The 15,314-nt window shown below is 42.9% G+C and overlaps 1 long non-coding RNA gene across 1 annotated transcript in view; it reads left to right on the top strand.

Annotated features, from left to right (window-relative positions):
* Window positions 1-15,314, top strand: part of LOC141987603 (uncharacterized) — a 45,851-nt gene that overhangs the window by 19,461 nt on the left and 11,076 nt on the right. The window lies entirely within an intron of this gene.

Here is a 15,314-nt window from a genome sequence, read left to right as displayed (position 1 = left end):
TCCACAACTTGCCACACCTCACCACCAGATGTCAGGGTGGAGCTCACCCTGACACTGCTTACACACTTAACTAAGGAGGGGAGGATACAAGGAACAGAAGGCACCCATTCACAGACCTTTGATGGTCTGGAATGCGGTGTTTGCTACACAGTTGAAAATCTTTCTCCTGTTCCAACTTTACAACCCCTTTTTTTCCAAGGTTACCTTTTATTTCTGTTCTCCCTCTTTTCTTATGTTGGTTAAATAAAGTAAATGGGTTCAAGAAAGAAATGTTCTTTATTGAGTAGAAGCAGTGGGCTTGGGCAGGGGGTTGGCTTTACAGGGACAGTGATACAAGCCAGGTGAAGGTCTGGGAAAGCACAATGCAGACAAGCAGCTCACATTACTGTGACTCATTAATGAAATGGCTTTTCAAAACCTTGCAGATACGTAGCACCCTTTGCTGTGCTCTTCTTATTGCCCTGGTGTCTGGCTGCTCAAAAATGGCTGCCATGTGATCTGTCTCAACTGCCCACCCCTGCGGAAAACTTTCCCCCTTTTTCTCACAGATATTATGGCGCACACAGCAGGCAGCTATAACCATGGGGATCACTAAGGTCCAACCTTGTTGTTAGACTTCTCCAGCGCCCTTCCAAATGACCAAAGGCACATTCGACCACCATTCTGCACTTACTGAGCCTATAGTTGAACTGTTCCTTACAGCTGTCCAGACGGCCGGTGTATGGCTTCATGAATCAAGGGAGCAAGGGGTAGGCTGAGTCCTCCAGGATAACTATAGGCATCTCAATGTCACCAATCTTCATTTTGTGGTCTGGAAAGAAAGCCCCGGATTGCAGCATTTTGAACAGACCTGCATGCATCATGAACCTTTCCCGACCATCCTACGTTGATGTAGGTGAAACACCCACTGTGATCCACCAGCGCTTGCAACACCATTGAAAAGTATCCCTTTTGGTTTATGTACTCTTTGGCAAGGTGGTCTGGTGCCAAGATGGGGATATGTGTGCCATCTATCACCCCACCGCAATTAGGGAACCCCATCGTGGCAAAACCATCCACTATGTCCTGCACATTGCCCAGACTCACTACCCTTTGTAGAAGAAGTCGATTAATGGCCTTGCACACTTGCAGCACAGCAAGTCCCACGGTTGATTTACCTACTCCAAATTGATTCCCCACTGACCGGTAACCGTCAGGCATTGCAAGCTTCCAAATAGCAATTGCCACTCACTTCTCCACTGTCAGACCAGCTCTTATTTTTGTGTTGCTGAACTGCAGGGCAGCGGAAAGCTCTGCACAAAGTTCCTGGAAGGTGGCCTTCCGCACTCGGAAAGTTCTGCAGCCACTGCTCGTCATCCCATACCTGCAAAACGATGTGATCCCACAGTCACTGCTTGTTTCACGGGATCAGAAACAGCGCTCAACAGAATTCAGATGCTCTGTGACTGCCAGCAGGAACTGTGAATTGTTTTTTTCAATGGCTTGCAGCAGGGCTGGTTGCAGGACATCACTATGTTCCATGCGGTGGACCCTACTTCAGCTCTGGAAATACTACAGGAGAAGGAATGAGGTGTTTGAGATTCTCACAGCAAGAGTGCACAACTGAGCCGGCTCCATGCTTCTGGGGTTATGGCGTATGCGCGGCGGTTTTAAAGCGCAAAAACCACTGGGTGGTTTGCTGTTGATGTGAGGGAGGGAGCACAGTGCATCGTGGGATGCCGACACAACGTTCGCATTCTCCCCAGCGACAATGTTTTGGTCCCAAACTTGCACAAACGTCCCAAAACACACTGCGGCAAGCTGCACTTTGGGATAGCTACCCACGATGCACTGCTTTGTGCACTGATGCAGGCGCTGCTAGTGAGGACACACTCCATTGAGACAATGAGCATGGTGTGGCCATGCACAATCGACTTGATTAATCTGGGGGCTCAAGCTCGAATTAGATAAAGTCAACTTAATTTTGTAGTGTAGACAAGCCCTGAGTCTTAACTTTTCTCTTTCCAAACTAACCAGTGCTAGGAAGTTAAAGCTCTCCTTACATTTACAAATCATTGCGTAAATAACAACATTGCTACCTGACCTAACACAGCATCTAGGTACCATTAATTAAATAAATGCAATTATGTTATTAAACAAAATGTAGGTCCCTTAAAACAACGGGCCCGTACTAAAACCCCTCACAATGCCTGCTGCAGGAATGGTTTAACAGCCCATTCAAAGTATGACTTAGCAGGTAAATTTCATGCTGAAGCTTGTCAAACTTGGCCTACTGCCAGAAGGAGAGATCTCCAAAGGCACTGAAGCTCCACTGAGAATATCTTGTTGCTGGGCCTGGGGAGTTCTACCCAAGAACTAACAGCAAGAGCAACAAGATGGATTGTAACTCTTGTAATAGGACACAGTCTGAAAGATTCCCATTTACTTCCAGGGGCGTGCACAGGAATTAAAATTTGTCTGCTTTTGGAGGGGCACGTTCTGTGCCTTGCTGCAGCCCCAGGGCTGGATGAGCTCTGTGATCCCGCTGACGCCCTGGGGGCTGAAGAAGCTGTCAGCACCCGCCATGGACTTGGGGGCTGGAGGAGCTCTATGATCCTGCCATGGCCCCAGGGGCCAAAGGAGCTCACTCTCCCTGCCATAGCCCCAGCGCTGGAGGAGTTCTGTGTTCCTGCTGATTATTGGGGGGCCCGGGCCCCTGATTCTCCCCGCTTTGTGCCCGCCCCTACCAGGGACTATGATATATCAGATATCTGGGACCCAGACTACATAGGGCTTTATAGATTATAATAAGCACCTTGAACTGCACTTGGAACAAAAAGTTCCTCAGTTTATTAATACTTTTTATTGTCCTTCTTTGAACTTTTCCTATTTCTGTCATATCTTTTCTTTTACATGAGGTAGCTACAGTTGAACTTAGCCTAGAAGGACATCCCTAGAATGTGGAGAAGTGGCTTGCCCAGGCAGTCAGTAAAATCAGGAATGTTTCAAAACATTGTACTTTTACCCAACCACAACCTACAGACCACAATATAAATGTTTAAAGAAAATGTTTTTAAAGGAGGGTAATAAAACATCCACACTGGCTCATACAAAACAAGTTCTGTGAGAAATCACAGGAATGTGAGCTTGATTTTTCCCATAAATAGAGGCATTTAGCTGTTGCTGATTGGATAACCCAAATATTGGAATTTCTAGTAGAGTTCAGTGGAGCTGAAATAATTGCAGAAAAAGGCATGCAAGCATGGTAGAACTGGGCAGACACTAACTTAAAAACAGTCTGAGCTTTAAATGGACATTAAATGTCATTTCGGCTACAAATTAAGGGCCAGATCTAGGAGCTGTTCCAGGGATGGAGCTCCCATTGAAGTCAATGGCAGTTCTGCATGCAGGGCAGCTCCAGGACTGAACCCTAATCTTACTACCATTTATTAGAAAGCAGTATATTACAATAGGTCCTTTATCATCCCAGAGTATAGTTTGATTGTTTATTTCAGAACTAGCAACAAATATAAACCAAGCACATTAAGTCTAGGTCTGACACATAAGCAAAACTATATATATGCACTAGCAGACAGATGATATTAACAAAGGTTCAAGCCTGACACGAAGTAATGCATTTTATTTCTTTTCTAAAATTCTAAAATGAACCATGATTCTATAATCCCTCCCCGATAAATCTTGTTTTCTACTTAAAGATTCCCAAGGTCACAGAATGCTTACAGTGTGTATAAATCAAAGAATTATAGCGAATGAATGGAGAATTGCAGTGTGGACCAACAGTGCAAAAAAAGTCCAGTTCATGTTATATTTGAGGAGATATTCTAGGAAACGTTCAGTAGCTGAGCTTTAATTTGTAGTGATCCACAAATAGGACTCTATATTGTGACTATTAGGATATATAATTTTGAAAAAAAGACAGCTCTGCCATCAAGTGATTTTTCCATTCTGGTTTCAATATTTTTTGTCTTGTTGGCCCAAATACACATGTGGAAGCAAGTTAAACATCACTTGTTTTATTGGGATCAGAACCAGGTTACTTATTTAACAAAACCACGGCCATCAAGGACTTCATGGTTGTTAGTGCGCTGGTGCACCAAGTCGCAACAGCAGGGAGTAGTACACACACAAGCCAATACATGACATTTTCTTATATTATTAGGTAGAAGGGAAGGATTTGAAATGCATGGGATTTGGATCAGACTGTGAGGGATTGCGATGGCCTTTCTGCTCTACAGACGTCCGGCTCTTAAGGTTATTTTCACAGGCCCCTATTTTTTTTATTATCGCAGAGTGGCTCGCCTTTTAAGGGAAAATGGGGCCTCAGCCCACCTGTGAAAAGATCAGCTCACCTCCCCAGGTGCCTAAGAATGAGCTCATATGATTACCGCAGGTAGGCCTGGGGAGGTAACAAAGGAAAGAACAGATGCTTGGGAGAGTCCCTCGGGAAGAGAGCTCAAGGGGGAACTGAATGCTGTCTGGGATTCTCTGCTCAGTGTCCCCCTCTGGCTCCCTTGCTTTGGCCCTGTAACCTCCACTCTCATCCCTGTTTTTCTCATTTTTGGCTCCAAACTCCGTTGTGGTCTGGGTTTTGGGGTTCCTCACTCCTTGGTTGAAGGGATGGGCCTAGGCCTGCTCATCTCTGTACCGACAGTGAGTCGAGTGGGAGTTGGTTGGAAGGAAGGATGGTGTTTTTATGGTATTAGGCTGGTACTCTTGTGATCTGAGCTCAACTCTGATATCTGCCATAAACTTCCTTCCTGACCCTGGGCAAATCAAAGGGAACCTGGTAACACTCCAGTTAGGAAGCCCAGATAGGACAGAAGACTAGGAAGCTATAGCTGGTTTGAGGAAACATCTGCAGGTGAGTGCCCGAAAGGAGCTGAACTCAGCTTTGAGAAAGAGAGATGGGGCCTTCTGACTCAAGGGGAGAGACGCCCTGAAATGGGATTGAGGCCTAAAAGGCCAAACTCCTGACTCAAGGAGAGACACAGAACCCAGCTCTGGAAAGGAGGGCTGCAGACTCCTAATTCAAGGAGAAAAACACAGAACTGGGCTTGGGGCCCAGAGGGCCACTGTGTAAGGACTAAATAAACTGGACCCCAGGAGGGGAGTGTTTTAATTACTGTTGGACTGTGACAGTAACTTATTGAGGAGCCCTGTGAGAAGGGAAACTGAGGCTGGGTGGTGCTTGGGTAGCTGCTGTTCTGTTACAGGCCCTGCTTACATGGCATTTCAAACTTTTAGCCACCACTGTGCTTAAACCAGGCTGTTCCTAAAAAAGATACTACACAATTTAGGTATCCAGTGCAGTCAGTTTATAAACTGTTTTAATCCACTAATCCCCTAGCCTTTGTCTACATGTAGGGGTATTTTTTTGGTTAAAAGTGCCCATGTTACTAATACTAGTGTAGCTTCATATAGCAAATGGAAGCACTAACATAGATAAGTCTTCTTCAGCTACTGGCATTCTTAATGCTGCGTTGTTTAGACCTACTCTGAGTGGCTATTGGAGCTTTGTCTTCATTTGGGCTCCCACCAGCAGAGTTACACTCCTGTGAAGAATGGTGTAAAATTTTTGACAAAAAAAAAAAAAATCTCATTGTAGATACTGCCCAGATCTATAGTTTGATTTGGTAAAATGATTTATATCATGCTTAGGCCTCATTTGCACTGCCCAGGTAAACTGTCAGCAATTGGACATATGTCCACAGGGCTTTAACCAAACTGTGTTATAACCCACTATGGCTAAAGTTGAGATTTTGACTTGATCTTTCAGGTTTTCTCCCTAGTCCATTTTATATCTGAAATGAACCTAGAATCTTTCTAGAAAGAGAAGCTCCCTAAACATCTACTCTCCTGCAGTGCAGGTTGTATTTATGACAACACATTCTAACGAAAACACAATGATGCATCCCACGTGCCTGTTTCTGCGTCCACTGAAATCAGTTTAAAAACTCCCAATGACTTCAGTGGTAGCAGGATCAAGCCCCAAGAGCTATGTTAGCTTCAGAAGATATATAATGGGAGATTATATATCTGCCTTGGGCAAAAGAAGAATAAGGAACATTCAAATTATCAGTAAAAAGACAGGGGGCTTAAGGTCTCTTTATTATACCCAGACAATTTATGGTTGGAACAGGTCAGTCAGATATTTTTCTGTTCTCCCATACAAGTTACTTCTACTTCCTTCAAATGACGGTTAAAAACAAACAAACAAAACACACACCAAAGCCTTAAAAGTTGCAAGAAACCCCCAAACAAACAACCTCTCTCAATCAGACGGTTGTGTTGTAGAATGAAACAATCAAGATTTTTAATATTTCTGAACCAGGAAGTGTCTCTGCTTCGTTTCAGACTTAATACTTCTCTGTCAGCATCAATCACGGTTTGCATTGCTTCATGTATTATTGATCGGGTCACTGTGTGCTGCATCCTAATGTTGGAAAGATCCCAACCAATGCAAATTTGTTGCAGGTTTTATGCTGTTAAGTATTTTCCTGGATCGGAGGCTGGCTAGCCCAGCTGTACTGTTAGAAATTCACCCATCTAATAAAAAAATACTCTACTCCTGAATACACAATTTTTTACAAGTACAAAGAATGGAATCTACAATAGCAGTACATAGACTTCTATATGTTCTGGTAGATGTAATAAGTATACATTGCTCTCCTGGGACATTCAGAGTTTTTTTTTTATATAAAGTTTATATTAAACCTGTGTGCTGATTTGATATGGGAATAAACTGATATTTGGGTGTAATGCTATTGTAGCCAATTAACTTACACAAGAAATGCATTTGGCCAATGGTTTTGTATACTCAGTACAACAAAATTTCAATGTTTTCATGTTCTCTGAACTTAAGAGAAGACAGAGGAATAAATGTACATGAAATGCATCTTGATTCTAATCAGCAATAACTTTCCTTTTCCAGTGGAAATCATATTGCTTAGCACATGTACAGTGATGTCCATTTTCAGAGTGATGTCAGGGTATTGAGAACAAGATTTTACAAGCCCCTGAGCATCTTTAACTCCATAACTCCACTGACCTGAACAGGAGTTGATTGTACTCAGCTCCTGTGAAAATCAGGAGAAGGACCAGGTATAAAATGAAAGAGAAAGTTTACTGGATTCTCAGGTTTATTATTTAATGTTTGCATTGTGCTAATACCAACAGCTGCCCCCTCCCCCGCCAAAGGATCAGAGCCCACTGTGCTGTGTTTAACCTAAACAAAACACTCCACACACTTGTATCCACAGTCCCTGCCCTAAGGAACTTACAGTCAAATTTGAACCCAGGATGCAACAAGCAGGGGTAGGAAACAATACTGAGGGAGGATGAAGGTGTCAGTGATGAGATCACAAAGGTCCATCAATTATCTTTGTGTACTTCCTAATGGTTCTAAATCACCAATCAGAACACAAATTCCACTCTTAAGATTGGATTTTATTGCCAGCGGTTCTTGTATAACCCAAATTGATACCAACTTGGCAAAATGTCATTGGCTGCACTCATTCTACTCAGTCTACAGGCAAGAAACTCAAAAGAATAAACAACAATCTCCCATGCTCATGTCTTCCAAGAGCTCTCTGCCTTAGCTTCTGTCTGCCTTCTCTGGGAGTAACCCACCTATCTTTAAAATGTTGAACCCAAATAGGCTCAGCTGCCCTAATTAGTTTGCAGCAGGAAATGCCTCCCTGAACCGTGGCTGGGAATTAATGCACCAAGGCCCAGCTATGGGTTTGGCTTGGTGAGGCCCCCTCCTTGGGGCAAAACTGGGCTGCTGTACATGACCTCTCAGTCCCCTTCAATGGCCTTCAAAACACTTGCACACTGTATCACAGTATCCATGTCACCTAAGAAGGATTTAGGTGCCAAACATTGTCACCTAACTTTGAACATGTTTCTGTAAGGGTACGTCTACACTTTGAGCATGAGGTGTAATTTCCATTTTGAGGAGACATACCTGCACTAGCTCTGATCAAGCTAGCACACTTAAAATTGAGTGTAACCACGGCAGCATGAGCAGTACCACTGGCTAGATGTCCTAAATATGTACACCTCTGAGACATTAGACATGTATTCAGAGCAGCTAGCCCCCTCTATTTTAGCATGCTAGCTCTATCATAGCTAGTGCAGGTATGTCTCTGAGCTGGAAGTGTTAAATTCCAGCTCCAACTGTAGACATACCAACTGTAGACTTCAAGGCTATTCAGCTAATCAGTTGCAGAAGCAGGATTAGAAGTCAGGATTCTTGAGTTCCAGCCTCTTGCTCAGTCCATTTGATCATACTATCTCCCACATATGACATTTATTAATTTTATATTTCACTCTTGAAAAAGGTAACTGATCTCTTGCTTGTTTCATAAGATGTAAAGTACGTTTAGAGAATTTGTTTACCCCTTTAAAAGATTTGGATAAACCTGTTGTGACAGGCTATACCTATAAAATATAAAAGACCTAAAATGTATAAAAAGTCCTAAAAATCATTTAAATATGAGTAATTCTCAAAAAGAACCATTGTCTTTACTGGCATACAAGAAGAAAATGTAAAATGAATAGCAAGGCATGGAAGGAGGGTTTCCATTTCCAGATTGTTTGAAACTATGCAATTAAATAGCTTTGCAGTCTCCAGACTTGTTCAGTCACGTATTGTTTTATTATCGTACATGTGTTCATAGGCCCAGTGATGGAAACATTATAATCAGTGTACATAAGCCACATCTGTCCTAATCCTGAGAGGTGCTGAGACCCTGGAGCTCCTATTGAAGTCAATGGCAGGGGAGCACATCACATGATTGACCCTATTAGGCATAATAGTCAGAGCAGACTTTAAAATAAGAGCATACAAATATCAAATACATTATCATAAAATAACTCAGAAAATTGTCTATAACTTGGCAAGATCCATTTAAAACATCCCCTTTTGTTTTTCTTTTATGCCCTTTATTATTTCAGTGGTTCTGCTGCAAATCATTTTGTATACTTGAGTTACTGCCAATGCTGCTATCGAGAGAGAAACAACTGAAGTAACTTTAGAGAGACTGCAGTCTTTATAAAAACAACGAGGAGTCTAGTGGCACCATAAAGCCTAACAGATTTATTTGGGCATAAGCTTTCATGGGTAAAAACCCCCACTTCTTCAGATGCATGGAGTGAAAATTACAGATACAGGCATAAATATACTGGCACATGAAGAAGTTGCCTTACAAGTGGAGAACCAGTGTTGACAAGGCCAATTCAGTCAGGTTGATGTGGTCCACTCCCAATAACTGATGAGGAGGTGTCAATACCAAGAGAGGGGAATTTGCTTTTGTAGTGAGCCAGCCACTCCCAGTCCCTATTCAAGCCCAAATTAATGGTGGTAAGTTTGAAAATGAATTATAGCTCTGCAGTTTCTCTTTGAAGTCTGTTTTTGAAGTTTTTTTGTTGAAGGATGGCTACTTTTACATCTGTTATTGAATGTCCAGGGAGATTGAAGTGTTCTCCTACTGGCTTCTGTATGTTACCATTCCTGATGTCTGATTTGTGTCCATTTATTCTTTTATGTAGAGACTGTCCGGTTTGGCCAATGTACATGGCAGGGCATTGCTCGCACATGATGGCATATATCACATTAGTAGATGTGCAGGTGAATGAGCCCCTGATGGTGTAGCTGATGTGGTTGGGTCCTATGATGGTGTCGCAAGAGTAGATATGGGGACAGAGTAGGCAACAGGGTTTGTTACAGGCATTGGTTCCAGGGTTAGTGTTTCTGTGGTGTGGTGTGTAGTTGTTGGTGAGCATTTGCTTCAGGTCTGTGGAGTGAGGGATCATTTTCCAGGATAGGCTGTAGATCGTTGATGATGTGCTGGATAGGTGTTAGCTGATGGCCTGTGGTGTTCTGTTATTTTCCTTGTTGGGCCTGTCCTGTAGTAGGTGACTTCTGGGTACCCATCACGCTCTGTCAGTCTGTTTCCTCACATTCCCAGGTGGGTACTGTAGTTTTAAGAATGCTTGATAAAGATCTTGTAGGTGTTTGTTTCTGTCTGAGGGATTGGAGCGAATTCGGTTGTATCTTAGAGTTTGGCTGTAGACAATGGATCGTGTGATGTGTCCTGGATGGAAGCTGGAGGCATGTGGATAAGTATAACGGTCAGTAGGTTTCCGGTATAGGGTGGTGTTTATGTGACTATCACTTATTTGCACTGTAGTGTCTAGGAAGTGGATCTCTTGTGTGGACTGGTCCAGGCTGAGGTTGATGGTGTGGTGGAAATTGTTGAAATCCAGGTGGAATTCTTCAAGGGCCTCCTTCCCGTGGGTCCACATGATGAAGATGTCATCAATGTAGCGCAAGTAGAGGAGGGGCGCTAGGGGACAAGAGCTGAGGAAGTGTTGTTCTAAGTCAGCCATAAAAATGTTGGCATACTGTGGGGCCATGCGGGTACCCATAGCAGTGCCACTGACTTGAAGGTATAAGTTGTCCCCAAATCTGAAATGGTTGTGGCTGAGGACAAAGTCACAAAGCTCAGCCACCAGGTGTGCCATGGCCTCATCAGGGATACTGTTCCTGACAGCTTGTAGTCCATCCTTGTGTGGAATATTGGTGTAAAGAGCTTCTACATTCATGGTGGCCAGGATGGTGTTTTCAGGAAGATCACCAATGCATTGTAGTTTCCTCAGGAAGTCGGTGGTGTCTCGAAGATAGCTAGGAGTGCTGGTAGCATAGGGTCTGAGGAGGGAGTCTACATAGCCAGACAATCCTGCTCTCAGGGTGCCAATGCCTGAGATGATGGGGCGTCCAGGATTGCCAGGTTTATGGATCTTGGGTAGCAGATAGAATACCCCTGGTCGGGCTTCTAGTGGTGTGTCTGTGCAGATTTGTTCCTGTGCTTTTTCAGGGAGTTTCTTGAGAAGATGGTGTAGTTTCTTTTGGTAACCCTCAGTGGGATTGGAGGATAGTGGCCTGTAGAATGTGGTGTTGGAGAGTTGCCTGGTAGCCTCCTGTTCATAATCCTATCTGTTCATGATGACTACAGCACATCCTTTGTCAGCCTCTTTAATTTTAATGTCAGAGTTGTTTCTGAGGCTGTGGACGGCATTGCGTTCTGTACGGCTGAGGTTATGGGGCAAGTGATGCTGTTTGTTCACAATTTCAGTCTGTGCACGTCTGTGGAAGCATTCTATGTAGAAGTCCAGTCTGTCATTTCGATCATCAGGAGGAGTCCACGCAGAATTCTTCTTGTAGTGTTGGTAGGAGGGTTCCTGTGGGTCAGTGTGCTGTTCAGTGTGGTTCAGTGTTGCGGTTCAGAACAGTGCGCTGTTCAGTGCGTGATTCAGTGTTGAAAATATTCCTTGAGTCAGAGACAGTGAAAGTAGGCTTCTAGATCACGGCAGAACTGTATCGTGTGTGGGGGTGGTGGAGCAGAAAGAGAGTCCCCGAGATGGGACAGACTCTTCTGCCGGACTAAGTGTGTGGTTGGATAGATAAACAATATTGTTGGGTGAGTCAGGGGTACCACTGTTGTAGCCCCCTGTGGCATGTAGGAGTTTAGATAGTTTACTGTCCTTTTTCCTCTGTAGAGAAGTAAAATGTGCATTGTAAACGGCTTGTCTCATTTTTGTAAAGTCCAGCCATGTGGAAGTTTGTGTGGAAGGTTGGTTTTGTATGAGAGTCTCCAGTTTTGAGATCTCATTCTTGATCTTCTCCTGTTTGCTGTACAGGATGCTGATCAGGTGGTTCCTCAGTTTCTTTGAGAGTCTGTGGTATGATGTCCATCTGTTTGCACTTGGAGAGGAAGATGATGTCTGTCTGTATCTGTGCAAGTTTTTTCATGGATTTCCACTTCATATGGCTAAATTCAGTGCCTTGCATGGTGCCAATATCAGAGGGGTAGCTGTGTTGCATCGATGTCTGTATCTGTATCCACAAAAACAACGAGGAGTCCAGTGGCACCTTGAAGGCTAACAGATTTATTTGGTGCATAAGCTTTCATGGGTAAAAAAACCGCACTTCTTCAGATGAGAAACTGCAGAGCTAGAATTCATTTGCAAATTTAACACCATTAATTTGAGCTTGAATAGGGACTGGGAGTGGCTGGCTCACTACAAAAGCAATTTTCCCTCTCGGTATTGACACTGCCTCATCAATTATTGGGAGCAGACCACATCCACCCTGACTGAATTGGCCTTGTTAACACTGGTTCTCCACTTGTAAGGTAACGCCCTTCTCTTCATGTTCCAGTATATTTATACTTGTATCTGTAATTTTCACTCCATGCATCAGAAGACGTGGGGGATTTTACCCATGAAAGCTTATGCCCAAATAAATCTGTTAGTCTTTAAGGTGCCACCGGATTCCTTGTTGTTTTTATGGATAAAGACTAACACGGCTACCCCTCCGATACTTTGCAGTCTTTATATGGCCACAAGCTGCTAATACTTCAAGGCAGTTCATTCCAAAATCTGACTCGCTTTCATTTGTGCTTCTATTACCAAAGGAAAAATAAATACTGCAGAATATGATGTGTGACCTTATGATTTTTTCTTCTGAGCCTGGCAGCAGCTAGATGTGCTATGGAAGAGGCTCTCCAGCATGGAGCACCCTTTGCTATATGGTGTCGCTACCACCTCCTCACTGTCCTCCACTCCCAGCTACCAACTGTGTAATGATTTTTCAACCACAAAGGGTTCTATTTCTCTCCAAGCTGCAGTGCTATCTTTGCATGGAGCTAGGCTAGCTGTAATATTGCAGGAGAGGTGGGAGAAAAGGAGAGTGTTGGGGGGAAAAGGCAGCCAACAGTAAGGAAGGGAATCCTTCTTCGACACATCGCTCCAGCGAGGAAAGGGTCCCCTCTTGATTGGGCGGAACAGAATGAGTGCATACTCTTTGAACATGTAAAGGGCCCCTTAATCACAAAAAGAGAATGAAAACCACATTCTCCAACTGGCTTGAAACACAGCTAATACTGGACCGACAGAATGCACTCCAAACACTTCCCCATGACCCAGCCAATATTTTTCACCTACAGTAACCCTGTGTGACAACTCAATACATTGGTATATCAAGCTGCTTAGCTAAGCTCTTTAGGACAGTGGCTCTTTCCATTTTGTCTTTTTTCATCGTCCCTTTTTCCTGAAAAACCACCGATTAAAATTAAGTTCTACAGAGACATCAATGCAACATGAATCCCACAAACACCCATGCACTTAACTATACACAGGAGAGTAGCCCTATTGAGTATACGTGTAATTAGTCCCATTGAAAACTTACTCATGTGCATACTGCATAAATGTTTGCAGTACCAGGTACTAAATGAAGTCCTGATCCAGAAGGGTGCCAAGCACATGAAAATCTAATCTTTGGCCACAGTCTCTTTTGCTATCAGCCTCTTCTGATGCCTCTGGGTCTTTCTACTCCTTTTTACTATTTTTTCATCCCTTTGTGCCCCACAGTGAAACACACGGGACCCAATTTGTCAAGAAACAAATTGTCCACTTGGAAAAAGCACAGGCTGCCTACAGCCATCATGTGCAAATAATCATCCCCTTGATTAGCTTTATTTTTCTTCATTGTGATTGAAATGCATAAACTGACTATTACCAGAACACGGATCCCTTGGAAGAACTGTTTTCTTTTTTCTGGATGAGTTTTGCTGCAGCTGGAATGACCAAACCTTTAGGCCCCAATCCTGCAACGACTTACACACTTGCTTAACTTTATGTACTGTGAGCAGTTCTGTTGACTTCACTGGGACTACTCAGTGACCCTAAAGTTAAGCGTGTGGAAATATCTGCAGGATTGGGGCCTTAGTGAGCATACCAAAACAAAAACAACCACCCCAACTGTCCCAAAATGCTGATGTTGCCTTAAAATATTTTAACTTATCTGGGTGATAAAAATAATATCTCAGAGATGTGTAAGTTTTCATTGTGCCCTGGTCACACCCTTTGCCCAGCCAGCACCACTCACTTCTATGCCTGCACTAGACGCCCGGGGAATTTCTGTTGATCTTGGGCTTGTAAGAACTTATTTTTGACATATTTGACCTGTTACTGTCTCTGTGGGCTAAATCATGACTCATGGTACTCACCTCGCAATTATAACTGAAAAGTTATAACTGAAAAGTATTATATATTCAGTATATATATATATATATATATATATATATATATATATATATATATTCAGTATTATATATAATATTCAGTATTATAACTGAAAAGTTTGAGCTTAATTTTCCTCTCATTTCCACCAGTGTAAACTAGTATTAACTCAATCATCATCAAGAGAGTTTCCCTGGGGATAGTGAGAGGAGAATCAAGCTATCTGTGTATGTTTTAAGTCTTTAAAATGTCTTGTTGCTAACCAGAAACGCTTATGTAAAAGCACATATTTTTCCCACCACATGTAATCTGAAATAGTTTAATGAAAGTCTAAGTTTAACAAAGCTATTTTTATTTTCAGGAAGTTATAGTTTACATGGTTTAAAAGCATGAATGCATGAAAGACAGCCCAGGGGTAACTAAACCCATATCTGGGAACGCAGTGGCTGGTGGTTCATGCCAATTGCTGACTTAGCAAAGTTGGCTTGGAGAAGTCAGAGCTACTCCTGTACATACTAAAACTTTCCAAAAGTTTTGTTTCCCTTAGTAATATATACACTGCTGTATTTTCCTAATTATTTTGCTTTATTCTCATCAGTGGAATTACTAAAGAAAATTTGCCATTGTAACAAAGGACAAATATGAATAATAAAAGTCCTTACAGGGAGACAGTATTACCTGATAGAGCAAGGATTTGACAGTTAGAACTCCTGGGGTTTATTCCCAGCTCTACCATTGACTTGGTGTATGATTTTGGGCAAGCCACTAAACTTCTGTGTCTGTTTCCCTATCTGTAAAATGAGGATCATGGGTCTTCATAAAACATTACTCAGGAAAGGAAGAGATTTGAGATTCATGGAGGAAAGGTGTGATGTAAGAACCAGGGGTAATAGAAAGGACTGCTACCGCTGCTGCTTCGTTTTATGGTTGTGTTCACAGGCGGCCAGGCACAAGGCATTGGTCAGCTGCAGGTAATTTAGTCACTAAATGTCAGATACCACAGGGATGGGTGGTAGCAGAAAACCCTGAAATAGATGCTCAGCACAAACTTTACCGGGGATTTAATCTGGATTTTTCTGCTCAATGTCATTTTAGTTTGTGTCACCACTTAGTCCTGTTCCTGTAGGTAGAGCTTGAAAGTGAGTTTAATGCAGGCCTAACGATGGTCACTGTGGAAGCTTTCCAGGGGTAGGGGAAAGCACAATAGAGTTATGGAAGTTGGTGTGTGT

The sequence above is a fragment of the Natator depressus genome, chromosome 5 (genome assembly GCF_965152275.1).
Source record: "Natator depressus isolate rNatDep1 chromosome 5, rNatDep2.hap1, whole genome shotgun sequence".
Classification (NCBI taxonomy): domain Eukaryota; kingdom Metazoa; phylum Chordata; order Testudines; family Cheloniidae; genus Natator; species Natator depressus.
The sequence above is the reverse complement of the archived record's forward strand: the minus strand, read 5'-3'. Positions and strand labels throughout refer to the sequence as shown.